Genomic DNA, 15,863 nt, shown 5'->3' with positions numbered 1-15,863 from the left:
CTACATCCAAAATCCCATTCTCTCCTTATTTTGTGAACTGCACAACTCCATCCCTTTCCACTTTGAATCATAAGTGTTTGCTTTTATTATGTATATGTGTTTTAACTGTGTAGCTGTAAGATATCCATTAAAATCAGGTAATCCTAAACCACTTTGTTCTGTAGCAAGGATCAAGTTATCCCAGTTAACTTTTGCCCTTTTCCCTCAAAAATAAATTACTTCAACTCTTTATTACTGTTCACAACTTCTCTTGGGATTGATAAAAATAAGCCTAATCTGCATATAAGGGACTAAAACATTTTCACCGGTTTTATCTTACTACTCACATCCATAAAATGAGCTTCCAGTTTTTCAGTTTTTGTATTATCTTTCATTTAGTTACTTCCCACATATCCTTAGTTGCTGTAACAGAAGCTTTTTAAATCCGTACCACTACGTACTTAATCTTATCATGTCCCCATAATTATGTGTATTGCTGAACCATTTTGTGTGTGTATACATACATTATGGCAAAAGCCTTTGTTTTATCTTTGTTCATTTTATATTTGGAAAAGACTTGAAACTGTCTCGAAATGTTCCACAGCACTGAAATGTCTTTTCCTGGATTTATCAGAAAGACATTAAAAAAAAAGTCAAACAGAATGTCATAGTCTGATGAAATGTAATGAAGTTTTAGCACTTTCATTCTATAACAACTAGAACTTCTTCAGAAACAATATATTCCTTTTGTTACTCCATTTAAAAAGCCTTAAAGGTGCCAACCATGAAACAACTTATTAAAGTGGCACACCAAAGTAATAACACCGTTTATTCATAAAAATCATTCATAAAACATCAGTCATAGAAAACACGCAATTAAAACTAATCAAAGAGAAAAAAATCAGTATTAAAAATATAAATACTTAAAGTTAAAATGCTAGAAAAAATGTAATAGTTATACCCTACTTAAAACATATTCAAATAATAGCCTTAACATTTAAAATGGGTTTAATACTAATAAAGTCATTAATACCTGGGGATGCTCCGGCATTTAGTAAAAGCTGCTAAAAACACTTCCTGTTGTTGCAGTCAGAGTTCCCAGTCCCATACCCTAATAGGAACTGGAACTTTTTCTAGAAAAGCAAAAACAAACTTCCTAAAATCTTTACAGACAGTGGAATGTGTATACAGGGCAGTGAAATAAAAGAAAGTCATATGGAACAAAGGATCATTTGTTGTTAAATAAAGTCGTAGTGGAGAACTGTAAAAAAGGGGAAGAAACTAAGTATGGTATGGATTGACTACAAAAAAGCATGTTATAGTATCCCACATTCATGGATAAAAGTGTGCTTAAAAATGTATAACATACACCCTACACTGATCGACTACATCACAGTGACCATGAAACAGTGGCAGACTTTGCAATTAAGCCACGATAAAGGACAGATTATTATTCCAGGGGTAAAAATTCAAAGGGATTTTCCAGCGTGACTCTCTGTCACTGCTTCTATTCTGTCTTGCCCTTAACCCATTAATTTGTCTACTTAACAGCTTAGGCCATGGCTATAATTTGGCTCCTAGAAAACAACAAAGTGTAAAGGCTTCTCATCTTCTGTCTGAATGATTTAAAACTGTATAGCTCATCAGATGAGGAATTGAAAGCACAACTGCAAGATGTCAAAACTTTTTCAGATGATGTAAGAATGTCATTTGGTCTTGATAAATGTGCAAAAGCAACTTTTAAAACAGGAAAACTGCAGCACCAAGAAAACATCAGTTTGGGACAAGAATGTAATATAAAAGAACTGGAGCAAGAGGGAGTGTATAAATATTTGGGAATTGATGGCGTGTCAACAATAAAACACAAACAAATGTGAATAAAACTTGGTAAGGAATATTTTAGAAGACTTAAATTAATCCTGAAAACAGCGTTGATATCTAGGAACAAATTTCAAGCTGTAAACCAATTTGCTCTTCCTGTCCTAACTTACAGTTTTGGAGTGACTGACTGGCCCCAAAACGTGTTGGATAGATTAGACACTAAATGATTTATAAAAATCAGTGCATTCCAAGCTTATATATTCCCCATTCCAAAGTATGGATGGGCCTCCTTGAAATTGATTACATGTAGAGATCTGCAGTTGTGGGACTGTACACATATCTGCTGACCCCACAAGACCCAAACCTAGTGAAAGTTTTGAAACATGAGGAGAATAAATCTAATATGACTTCCCTGCTTAGTCTAGCAGAAGCATATCGACGTCAAGCAGGAATGGAAATCAAAACAGAATTGGATAAAAATCAGGCATCAACTAAATGTGCCAAATAACAAAAGAAAGAATATAAGGTGAAAATCAGATGAGAAGGCAAAAAATGTGGAAAATGCATAAATATAGTTGCAAGTATAGAAAACGTCTGGAAGAACCTCATGTTGAGCAGGATCGAATGCAGGAATGGTTAAGGAGAGGTGAATTCAAACCAAGAGATGAAAGGTTAATATTGGCAGCCCAAGATAGTGGGCTATGTACACATTGGTTTACAAAGTCCATTGAATATGTGGGAGAAACAGACAAATGTAGATTTTGTAAAACCGAATTGGAAGCAGTCACACACCTCGTTGCCTGTTGTGACATACTAATGGCTGAAGGCCTGTATATTGAAAGGCATGATAATGTGGCAAGACTGTTGCACTGGGGATTGTGCAAACATGGTATGAAGTGGCTGAAAAACATTGGAAACATGAGCCACAGAGCATAATAAAAAATAATAAAGTCTACAACACATGGGATTACCCATTACCAACAGTTCAAAAGATAAATGCGAGAAAACCAGATATAGTGGTCCATGAAAAGAAGACAAAAGTAACATTGATCATTGAAATCGCTACACCCAGTGACTACAGTGTCTTGCATACAGAGAGACACAAAGTCATAAAATATCAGGATTTGCAGGAAAAAATGAGAGCAGTGTGGAAGAAAGATGCACAGATAGTTGAATAGTAGTAGGAGCAACAGGGTTTATAAAAAAATCTACACTCGTATTTACAAGTAACTGTATGAATTGCTGAAGGAGTCATTATTGGGCACATTGTGGGTGCTGCATAGAGCACTTTTGGCTGTTATCAAAGATTGAAACAATATTAATTTCATGAACTTTTATCATACTTTGACTTAGGAATGTGTCCATTTCCATCATGGTATTAGAAACCCAAAAGATTTGGAGACATTAAAAAAGGCATTGACTTTGTGGGATTTTTTGATTGCATATGCATGTTGATACATTCTAGTTCTAAGATGCCCAATTGTTTTGCCCAAATAGAATGCAGGGAAGGATGAACAGAAGGCTATGTAGACTATCAACTTTGGATAGCATGTTAGAGAAAAATGTGTATATTGTAAAATATACCTGCATTGGTTACAAGACCAGCAACTTTTTATCCTTGCTTTCCTAATTATAACTCTTTATTATTTTCAGAAAGAAATTTTTAATTCTTACTGTTCTTGTAGACCAATTTGGGTTGCCCTTCCAACTGGTTATTCAACCCAAAAGTGCCAAACACTGTATTCCAGTGGCTGTTAATTACTTGCTTAAAGGGGTAAATATCCATACTAAATTGGATTACGAAATTTTGTGTTACATTGTCATTCTTGTCCTTTGGTACATTGTGTTTTAATGAATGGAGATTCCATAGGCGAGACTCATAATCAGTTTTCCTTTTCTCAGAAACCATGTAAATAACTTAATCCAACATCCCAGTTGCTTAGCCTCAGTTCCTGAATAGACCACTCATTTTGGCTCCTTCTTCTTGAAAAATTCAATAATCTGACACCAATCTGCTTAACCTGATGACTTCTCCTTTGACCAAGTTCTTTTTCTTCCACAGAGTATTGGCTGTCAAAATGGAGGCAAGCATTTGAAATAGCTTCTTTCCTGTAGATGCTGGATTCATATCTATCAGCCTCCAGATTCTTGCTGATAGTAACATCCAGAAAATTAATAAAATACATGCTCTCCTGATAGATAAACTGTAGGAAATCAGTTGAATAGTTGAGAAAGTCAACGAACTGCTCTAATTCATGCACATTTCCTTTCCTCAAAGCAAAAAGGTCATTCAAATATCTCATATAATTCTTGACCATACCAAAAAAGGGGGAGTTGAGCACCATATTTGTCTCCCAAATCACAACACTATATTTGCAAAAGTGGGGGCTGAAGCTGCCCCCGTAGGTACCCCTCTCTGCTGTTTGTAGTACTCTCCTTTGACATAGACACAATTGTTGGTGAGTGCTGGCTCCATACATTGGAACACAATACTGATATCAGATCTACTCAATTCAGTACCATTTACCATGACTTCAAGGAACCATTCAAGTCCTTGGTCATGAGGGATAACAGAAAGAACTTTAATTTCGGTAGAATTAACATAAAAAACCTCAAATAGAAATTCAGTGTTAGTCAAACATTCAAGGAAGTGCCATTGTTTTTATTGTTGTAAAAATGTTTCAGTTTCAAATTGACATACTTGGCAAGTGGATCGATCTTGGACCCTGTTCATGCCTCTATCGGTCTTAAGGGGGGTAGGTTGGTCACTGATTTGTAGATCTTCAGGATCCCAAAAATCACTGGGATCCTAGGATTTTTAACAACCAAGAAATCTCTAGTCTTAGCAGCTGCTAGGTCAGAGGTACTAAACAAATCTACCAAAGTAAGGTCTGTACCATGGTACGTTTTATTGATCTCATTCCGAGAGAGGCTTCAGAGAAAAACTCACCATTGTTTAAATACTCCAGCATCTTACAGTAATATATGAATCGATCCATTAATACTAACCCCCCCCCTTATCTGGCTTCATGATGCGTAGATTGTTATTGTTGCATAAATAAAAAAGCAACTCCCTTTCCCCAGATATGAGGTTAAAGAAAGTGTTCCTCTGTTTAGAGCACCATTCTCTTATGCTATTTTCACAGTGGTGCTCAAATAATAAAATAAGTGATGGGAGGGATGGATTGTAAGTACTGCTTCTACTCACACCCACATCATCCAAGTTATTATTGTTTGGCAACATTGAGCATTTAAAATTAAACTTCCTTGTATATAATTTAAGTTCAGTTAACAAGTCAACCAACTTGGGTTGACTAGAGGGTACGAATTAAAATCCTTTCTTAAATAGTGTACCAAAAACTGGGGTGATAGTAATATGGGAGAAAGTATCCATTTTAAATCTTCCAAGATCAAATGTTCATCTTGTTTGTTTCCGAAACTGTCTGTTCTTGTAGTTCTGGTTGTTCTCCCTCCGAATATCTTATGCCTTGTAATTGTTTTTGATAGTTGGAGAAGCCATTACTTTATTTCTCCTGCTTCTCTTTTAATCTCGTGAATCTCATGGGGGCATCCAATAATGCAGGTTCGGCTACTTCATCTGCCATGTCAATAACCCCACATCTCACATCATGATATGGCAGTGGTCTGCTAAATCCACTTTTCCCAGATGGATTAGGGTATACAGTCTTATTTTGTAGTCATTAATATCTGTGACAGTTCTCTTCTGTTTGTGCCTAAATGCTGTTACTTCATAGTGTTCCACTTTCTCAACCAGTCACTTAAAGTCTTCCAAATAATGGGAAAACAGTAATTCAGTCTTAATAAGTCTATAAAATGTATTTAATTCATCTTCCAGTTTATCAAGACTGCACAAGTTATCACAGACCATAATTTCCATGAGTTCAATTCCAATCTTGTCAAAAAATTCCAATCATTTATAATGAAACACAAGAGGCATCATTTACCCCATTTGGATATTTAAAAATATGCAGGTAAACATTAATTCATCATCATCAGCAGTAGCAGCAACAGCCCACTTTTCCCATTTTTTCTACATGGGGTCGGGGTATCGTGTTAACTGTCACCAACTCTCCCAATTCAGCGCCACAGTCCTGCCCTCTTCAATACACATGCCTGACTGTCACAGATCTTCTTTCACACAATCCATCCACCTCTTTGCTGGACATCCTCGCTTCCTCTTACCTTCTTCCTATCTGTCCCAAATCTTCCTCACCAGATTATCTTCTGCTTTTCTGCATATGTGTCCAAAGCACCGTAATCTGTTCTCTTATCACATTATACACATTAATATCATATTTAAATACATCTAACTTTTCTTGTTTGCCATACCAATTATATCTTTGAATTCCTGAGTCCTCTATTTCGTTTGCCAGTGGCTTTAAATATAAAGCAAATAACAAAGAGGAAAAAGGACACCCCTGTCTGGTTCCTTTTTTCAGACACAACTTAACAGACAGATACCCTCCCATTTTAACTTTTGCTTCCGATCCTTCATATATCCTCCAAATTAAACGCATTATTTTTTCAGGGACTGCATATGCTTCCATTGCCCTATTCATACAATCCCAGCTATGTTGAATGCTTTATTTGCATCAAGACCAACCAACAACAGCAGTTTTGTCTTACATTCTGCTACCCTCTGGATCATCATCATTCATTTAATGTTGTCAAATGTTTGCTTCCACTCCACAAATCCGTATTGATCCATATCTATCAGTTTTGGCAGCACCTTCATAGACATAAACACTTTATAATCATGGTTTAAAATTGAAAAGGGCCAATATGAAGCTAGGTCTGATGGGTCTTTACCATTTTTAGGTATACAGCCATCACAGCTTTGTTTCAAGATGTTGGTGCTTCATGGACACCCTTTTAAAATACTGTTAAACAAAATCTTCCACATATTTATCACATTCTTCGCTCCTAGTCTCTAGACTTCCTCATGAATGCCACCTGTTCCTGGAGACCTTCTGCAGATTGATTATACATCACCATTTTATCTCAGCTCCTCTTGTCTTAACTGATAGCTGTTGAGTCGCATCTGCTTCTAACTTTGTCATAATTAAGTTTTTCATAAATATTTTACCAGATTTCCGTCTTTTTCTGATATATCCAAATTTTCATAAACGTTCTGAAATACCCCTACAGGATCTGTGGTTATTGTTCTTGTCATAGGTCTACAAAGTTTGGTGACAACCCTTTCTACTTTCTGTTTCCTAAGTATTTATACTAATAGTTTTTGTGCTCTGAAGTTATCAAAAATAGTTGGTTAACAGCAAGCAGTTTTTTCTAAACTCATGCATATTATCCAAATAGTCCCATATTTTCTCTTTATCACTCTGCAGTTGGGCCTCTTCTTGTTCTGTGAGATTCCCCCTGTTCTGCACAACTTTAACCTTTGTTAATATGTATATATGTTTTCAGCATATCTTGAACTTTTCTGCAATACTAATGTCTCTGTGTCAAAGTAAGTGGTGATTATCCTTTTCTTATTTGTTATACCCAAAATGGCTTTTCCTGGTTTAATGTTTCCAAGTCTTTTGGGTTTTTAATACAGTGACGGGAATGGTACCCATTCCTAAATCAAAGTATAATTAAAGTTCATAGATTCATAGGTGTTTTACTAGGCTAATGACCTTTTTAAGCCCAGTCATGTATCCCAAATCTCTGACAAGTTCTGATACTCTTGATGAGTGTAAGCATGGACTTGGGAAATTAACCATTTACAGGTTACCTGCTTATGTCAGAGACATAGGTGCCAAACCAGGGATGAATTTCCAGTTTCCCATTCAGTTGTCCAAGTTGCACTTGAATTGGATTAGGGAGGAACTCTGCTTCACATGGATGGGGAGCCTGTTCCATAGACAGGGTAGTCTCTGTGATATATACCTATCTCTCCAGCAGGTCCTATTTATATCACAGGCAAGGTTTAAGTCTTTAAAATGGGTAATTCTGCTACTGTTTGTTTTGTGGATATGCAGGAGGTCCATCAGAGTGGGGTCTGACAATGCCCTGTATGCCAGGCATAGATCTCCCCTCAAAAGCCTGTAGGAGACAGAATACAGGGATAAGGCCTTGAGGCGGTCTGCATAGGACATATAACTTATGCCCTGTATTCTTTTAGTGAGAAACCTCTGTGGATGTTCCAGTTGTTGGATATGCCTGGTTAGGTACCAACGGGGGCACTGTACTCAATGATAAGTCTGATGAATGCCAAATACAGTGGAACAATGACTTCCTTGGACTTAGATGTCATACCTTTGTTTATAAGTTGGTCAACATAGAATGATTTCCTCACCACTGTAGATACTTGATGATCCAAGGCTAGATTACTATCTATGTGTGTCACTAAGTCCCTGACTACTGGGTCATCTCTAAGGGGTGTGTTGTCAATATGATAGTTACCAGAGATGGAGGACTTCCCAAAGGATACTATTATGCATTTCTTGGCATTTAGTTTTAGTCCATGACTCTTACACCAGTTGTGTGTCTGTGTCAGCCCCTCCTGGAGAACATTTGTATCAGTGTGAGATTTAATGATAGGTCATAATTTGCAATCATTTGCAAATTTAGTCAGCCAGAGACCACTGATATTGGCCTTGACTTCTGAGAAGTAAATGCCAAAAAGGAGCAGTACAAGGACTGAGCCCTGAGGGACTCCACTTGTGTCTGGCCTCTTTGTAGAGGTGGACTCCCCAATTCTAACTACCTGGGTCCTGTCTGTGAGCCAGTTAGCTATCCACCAGGTGACATAAGGGTTTGTACCTAACCTCTTGAGTTTGTCAGCAATGCCCAAGTGGGTTATTGTGTCAAATGCCTTGTCCAGGTCAAGGTAGGCAGTGTGAACGATTTTGCCCTCATCCATTGCTTTGGTGACCTTCTCAAAGAAGTCTACCAGGTTGAGTAGGCATGATCTGCCCTTTACGAAACCAAACTGGGTTGGGTCCAGTGTCTGGAGGTTTACTATATCTCTGTTGATCATCTCCATGATAACTCTTTCTATGGCTTTACATGTAAGACTAGTGAGACTTATGGGTCTGTAGTTTCCAGGGTCTGTAGATGGCCCACATTTGTGCAGAGGGTTGACTATTCCCTCTCTCCATTCATGAGGCATGAAGCCTGTTGGGAGAGGAGACTACAGTTAAAAAGTAATTCCAGAGGTCCTGGTAGGTCATGTTTCATGCTATTTAGAAGGCATCCTGGGATACTGTCTGGGCCCATTGATGCAGTGTTCTTGGTCTTAGAGAGAGCACTAAGGACCTATTCCCTAGTGATAGTAAGGGGAGATATATTTGATGATATTTCCTGAGGGAAGGTTGAGGGGGAGAGAGGAGTAAAGTTGGAGCTGAATTTATCAACCAGGAGGTTCACTATATCTTCTGGCTCAGTATAGGTGGCTGCATTTACAATGAGCTCTGCACACAATTGTGTATTGTCTTTGAGGTTGCTGACATAGCTAAAGAATGATTTGTGGTTGTCCTTGGCCTGGGAGGCCAAACTTACCTCAAATTTGGCTTTGGTAGACTTTATTTGTCCTCTGAGTTGTTTGTTTAGTTTAATGAGAGTGCTTTTATCCTGCTGGGTGCTACACCTCCTAATTTTTGCCATGATTTTCTTCCTGCTGTTATCCGTCCGACTGATTTTGTGATTCCACCAGGGTGGCTTGTTTTTTGAGTTAGTTCTGTACTTCTTCCTGGTGGATACAGCTGCCTCTATGCAGCTATTAATAAACTTGTACAGGGTTTCTGTGAACAGTTTTGCATAGTCATAAGTGTTCTCAGGTTTTATGAGGGCTTGAAATTTTTACCATGTTCTCACTTAATAGCAGGAGGTTAGCTTTAGACTAGTTCCTGAATATTCCCGGTTTAGCTGGGGGTCCAAGTTTTATTTTTACTTCAAAGGAGACCATTTTGTGGTCTGACCTTACCAGGGAAGGCATTGCAGTAGGGGGTGTACAGTACTCTCCCATATTAGTGAGGACCAGATCCAGTATGGTTGCACCCCAGTTGGTGTATTGACTATCTGGTCAGGGGAGTTTATGTTTACAAAATCCAGGAATCTCTGTGCATGTACTTTGGATGTTGTATTGAATTTCCAGTTAATAGTGGGGTAATTAAAGTCACCCATGAATATGGCATTGGGTTGGATGGTTATTGTTTCTAATAATTTTAAATACATGGTATGGGTTTCCTGGATTATAGAGGAAGACCTATAGCTTGCAAGGAAGTGGTATTGGATTTTACCTATGGTGATTTGAATATGGAGCAGCTTAAGTGCACTGTCCTGTTTGACCAGCCTTGAAGTCATAGCCGGCCTTAGGCATAGGTCAACTAGGCGGTCGCCTAGGGCCCTGCTCTAGCAGGGGCACTTTTCCAGTATTTATTAGGTAACCAAATCTCCATTTTTATTTATACCCTATTTTAAACTCCATTTTCATTTTATCACACTCATTAGGTGTCACTGCTGAAAAAATGTCTGTCTTCCCAAATAATTGTCTAATAACTTCCACTATGCATTTCTTAAATTCCTCCCTTTTAACAGGTAGGTGAGAAAGCTCTAGTGCCTCATTTTCTTGCATGATCTGAAATTGTGATTGAATAGTTATTGATTTTTGTAGGAAAATCATGCAGTTACAGAGGAAGTCGGGTATAACTAAAGTTCATTCACTGACGAGTAGCCCATATATTTTAAAATATTGTTATAATACTGTTTCCCTTCAAGGCCTACTATTGAGTGTAGTCACACAGCTGTACTTTCATGTACTTCACTTTTTCCTTGGGATAAAAGCCTGGCATGATTGCATGAGTTTTCCAGTTAAACTCCTGGATGAAGGTACTCTGCAGAGAAACGATTATTAAATCCAGACAACTGTGATGGTGATAGGAGACTGGCAGCTGTAATGTCTGCTCAGTCATACTGCCAGGTCCATATTTCATTAAAAATCCTTTATCCTTTCAGAGATCAAGAATGCAGTGATGTTAATTAATGCAGCATAGACTCCACTCTCGTGCATGCTGCCATTGAAGCATCTGTCTGTTCCCCCATCTTTTAGGTAAAAGCCAGTGAGTGTAGCCTTCTTGATTACTGTGTTATCTGGCTGTCTGATGACAGGACCCCTAGTTAAATGTCTGCTGCTGGTAGCATATGCAGATCACTTTCCATAACTGGAACATTATGTAATTTTTAATATTTTTATGCCATTTTTAATTTCTCCAAGTCTTTTGGGTTTCTAACACCATGACGGGAATGGATCGCATTCCTAAGCCAAAGTACAATTAAAGTTCATGAAATTAGTTTTGTTTCACTCTTTGATGTTAGACAAAACTGCTCTTTGCAGCACCTGCAGTGTGCCCAGTAACGACTCCTTCTGTAATTCGTACACTGTCACAGGAATTGGTAACATATCTAAATACGATTGTAAATTCTTTTTTATAGGACCAGTTGCTCCTACTACTACTACTGGAACTGTCTGAGTGTCTTTCTTCCACATGGCTGTCATTTCTGCCTGCATTTCAACGTATTTTATGACTTTGTGTCTCTCTGTACACAAGACACTGTAGTCATTGGGTGTGGTGATTTCAATGATCAATGCTACTTTTGTCTTCTTTTCTTGGACCACTATATCCGGTTTTCTAGCATCTATCTTTTGAACTGTTGGTATTGGGTGATCCCATTTGATATAAACTTCATCATTTTCTATGATTCTTTGTGGCTCATTTCCAGTGTTTTTCAGCCACTTCGATACCATAATGTTTGCACAATCTCCAGTGTAACAGTCTCGCCACATTATTATGCCTTTCAGTATACAGTCCCTCTGCCATTAGTGCGTCGCAACAAGCAATAAGGTGTGTGACTGTTTCCAATTCGGTTTTGCAAAACCTACATATATCTGTTTCTCCCACGTTCAATGGACTTTGAAACCAGCCTAAACGTAACCCGCTATCTTAGGCTGCCAATATTAACCTTTCATTTCTTGATGTGAATTTACCTCTTCTTAACCATTCCTGCATTCGTTCTTGATCAACACGAGTCTCTTCCAGAAGTTTTCTATACTTGCAACTATATTTATGTTTTTTCCACATTTTTTGCCTTCTTACCTGGTCCTTCACCTTATATTCTTTTTTTTGTTTGTTTTTAAGCACATTCAGTTTCTGCCTGATTTTTATCCACTTCTGGTTTGATTTCCATTCCTGCTTGACGTCGATATGCTTCTGCTAAATTACGCAGAGATGCCATCTTAGATTTATTCTCCTCATGTTTCAAAACTTTTACTACATTTGGATCTTGTGAGGTCAGTAAATATGTATGAAGTCTGACAACTGCAGATCTATACATGTAATCAATTTCAAGGAGGCCCATACCTCCTTCAGAATGGGAATATATAATCTTGGTATACATTGATTTATATAAATCATTTGGTGAGCATGAAGCATCCTTCTTGTTTTGATATCCAATCTATCGAACACTTTTTGGGGCCAATCAGTCATTCCAAAACTATAAGTTAGGACGGGAAGAGCAAATTGATTTATGGCTTGGATCTTGTTCCTATTTGTCAGTGCTGTTTTCAAGATCAATTTAAGTCTTCCAAATTATTCCTTACTAAGCTTTATTCACATTTGTTCATGTTTTATTGCTGATCCTTCATCAGTTCCCAAGTATTTATACACTCCCTCTTGCTCAAGCTCTTTTATATCACATTCTTGTCCCAAACTATTTTCCTGGCGCTGCAGTTTTTCTTTCTTAAAGGTTGCTTTGGCACATTTATCAAGACCAAATGACATTCCAATATCATCTGAAAAAGTTTTGACAACCTACAGCTGTGCTTTCAGTTCCTCGTCTGATGAGCTATACAGTTTTAAATCATCAACAAAGAGAAGATGAGAAGTCACTAGACTTAGTTGTTTTCAAGAAGCCAAATTGTAGCCATGACCTAAGCTGTTAAGTAAATAGCTTAATGAACTAATGGCAAGGCAAAATAGCAGGGGTGACAGGGAGTCACCTTGGAATATCCCCCCTTTGGACTGTTATCCCTGGGATAATAATCTGTCCTTTATCATGGCTTAATTGCAAAGTGGTCTGCCACTGTTTCATGGTTACTGTAATGTAATCAATCAGTGTAGGATGTACCTTATACATTTTTAAGCACTCTTTTATCCATGAATGTGGGATACTATCAAATGCTTTTTTATAGTCAATCCATGCCACATTTAGGTTCTTCCCTTTCTTACAGTCCTCCTCTATAACTTTATTTAACAACAAATGATCCTTTGTTCCATATGAATTGTCCTTTTTTTCTACTGCCATAATTCAGTTTTCTTCTAAATGACTATAAACTCTGTCAGCGTCAATCCCCGTGTATAGTTTAAACATCGTCGGAAGACAAGTTATTGGTGTATAATTTTTAGGGTAGCTTGCAGGTTCACTCTTAAGTAAGAACATTGTTTTTCCTGTTGTAAACCAGTGCGGTGGATGTTTGGCGTGTGCATATAAATTGTTACTCATGGCTTGATCCTCGTGTAAAGAAGTTAATACTTTAAGCCAAAAGTTAGGTACTGCATCTGGACCTGGGGTTTTCCAATTAGAGGCTTTTCTCAACTTTGTTTCAGTCTCTCTGGCTATTTCATCCCATTTCATTTCCTTTACCTTTAAACATCTTATTTTTTCTTTTACTTCTTCTGTCCATTTAGCATCTTTGTTATGTTCCACAGGATCTTCATAGATACTTCTCCAAAATGTATCTTACTTCCTCTTTTTTCGGCTGTCCATCAATTCCTTTTACCTTATTTCCCAATTCTCTATAACACTTTTTTTGGGTCATCAGTAAATTGCTTATTTTGTACTTTTCCCTTATATTTATCTTCATATCTTCTGAGTCTTTCTGCCTGTTTTGAAATTTTTAGTTTGTTATCTTCAATAGTGCAAAATAGATCCTAGTCTGTTCTAATACTGCATATTGCTTTTATCACATCTATCTTTCTTAATATTTTTGTTGACCTGTTCCCTCTTCTATAATCTTCTAACAATGACACTTCTTGTCTTAGCTGCTTTATAGTTTTCTCTATTAGATATTTCCATGATGGTATTCGCTGTTGCCCCCTCTTTTCCCTCGCTACCCTATGTTCCTGTGGTAGAACTTTATCAGTTATTAATTTAGCAGTACAGTAATATATTCTGTTTACTTCTGTTATATCGCATGGGTCTCTGTGGACAGTCCTAATTACTGTGTTCATTTGTTTTATCAAGCTTCTGACTTTTGGGGTTTTATTAACTTTCTGCAGTCTATTTCTCTCATTGATCTTGATATAACTGTCTTTGTCTATTAAATCAAGCAACTCTTCTCTTAATTCTTTTTCTTCCATACTGAGCGCACATGCCTTGTTTTCCATTTCCTGTGGGCATTCTATAGAAAGTTCTATAACATCTTCTTGTGGCACATTCCCTTCATTTCATCCTGTGTCATCTGTTGTTCTGTCATATGGGAACTCACTGGCCTGTCACACCTCACCATTGACTGCATCAGAGTTTCCGCAGTTTCCTGTTCCTTTCCTTCCTGTCTAGCTTCAAGTACTTTTATACTGGTTTCCTGTGGAAGGCTCCATAATGTCTTGAAATGGCATCTGACCTGTTGCTTCCTGATCCGCTGGTTTCTCCTTAATTTGGATATCCATTGCTCTATCCTGTTGTGGTGCTTTCTGCATTTGATTTTCTACACTGAATCCTTCTCTTTGCAGCTGTTCCATTACCTCAATTTCTGCTTCTTTGACTTCTCCATTACTAATCTCTTTTTCTACTTTTCCTCTTAGTCTTCTTATTTTTTTGTATTGTAAAGTTTTCCATATCCGGATTCCTTTCCCTATATTTTTCTTCAAATATCTTTGGTGCTGCTCTTTTTGCATTAGTTAGTTTTGCTTTCTTCATTGCATAAATATTACACCATATCAAATCTCTTTTCCTTCCCCCTGTCCATATTTTTTCTTCACATGTCTCCTGATCTTCTTGCTTTTCCTTATTCTGGGGACTCACTCCATCCTGCTGTGATGTAGTCTGTTTTAGACCTTCTACATTAAATCCTTCACTTCGCAGGCACTCCATAACTTCAATTTCTATTTCTTTAACTTCTACTTTACTAATCGTCTTTCCTACATTAAATCTTTGTGCTTTTAGTCTTTTTGTTGTGAAATTTTCCATATCTGGATGCCTTTGCCTGTATTTTTCTTTGAATATCTTTGAAACTGCCTTCTGTATATTAGTTAACTTGGCTTTCTCCTTTGCATAAATATTGTACCATATCAAATCTCTCTTTCTTTCCCATGTCCATATTTCTTTTTTATATATTTCAAATATCTCTAGATTTTGTAGTTTATATTTTCTCACTTCCTCAGAGGCTTCTTTTTCCAAAGAGATCAAAGTTTCTTAATCTATATACTGTTTTTCAAAAATCTGTTGTATTAATGAAAGCAAATTTTATTTGAAGCTTGTGACAGTTTTTCCTGCAGAAGTATTTTTCTTTCCTCTAATTTCTCTCTTAATCGTTTTGTATATCTTGTGTCTGGAAATTCTGGGCTTTTTACATAATAGTAACAATACATAATTTCATTCTTATCCTCAATAGTCCACTCTGTCGTCTTTATGGCTCTTCTTTGGCAAATCAGTTTTTGTCGTTTTTGTGGACTGCTACTTCCAACTACAACGGGGGGGGGGGTGCATCCTCCCCCTGAGCCTGGCCTGGCCCCATTGTAGGATTGTTTCCGTATTTTGAGGATTCTACACTGTCATTTTTTCCAGTCCTGGCACCAGTGTGCCTACCAGGATTGGGCATTTTTTTATCCTAGGTCTTGTGCACCCAGCTGTCTTTTTTATTTTTGATTTATTTCTGTCCATGATATGTGCTATATAAATACAGTCTATATATCAATGTCGCCTTGGTGAGATTTTGTGAAAAACAGGGTCCACCCCGTGAAGGTACTCACCAAGACTTGAGGATGAATTCAATTTCATCACTACTATGCTTTTCATCTCTCCATCAGGACCCCTGCACTGTG

The 15,863-nt window shown here is 37.5% G+C and overlaps 1 protein-coding gene across 1 annotated transcript in view; it reads left to right on the top strand.

Moving 5' to 3' along the window:
- Positions 1–15,863, top strand: part of PIWIL4 (piwi like RNA-mediated gene silencing 4) — a 1,045,202-nt gene that overhangs the window by 275,888 nt on the left and 753,451 nt on the right. The window lies entirely within an intron of this gene.

The sequence above is a fragment of the Protopterus annectens genome, chromosome 5.part0, assembly GCF_019279795.1.
Source record: "Protopterus annectens isolate FY-2018-M chromosome 5.part0, PAN1.0, whole genome shotgun sequence".
Lineage (NCBI taxonomy): Eukaryota > Metazoa > Chordata > Ceratodontiformes > Protopteridae > Protopterus > Protopterus annectens.
Note: the sequence above shows the minus strand (reverse complement) of the source record. Positions and strands in the feature narration are given on the sequence as shown.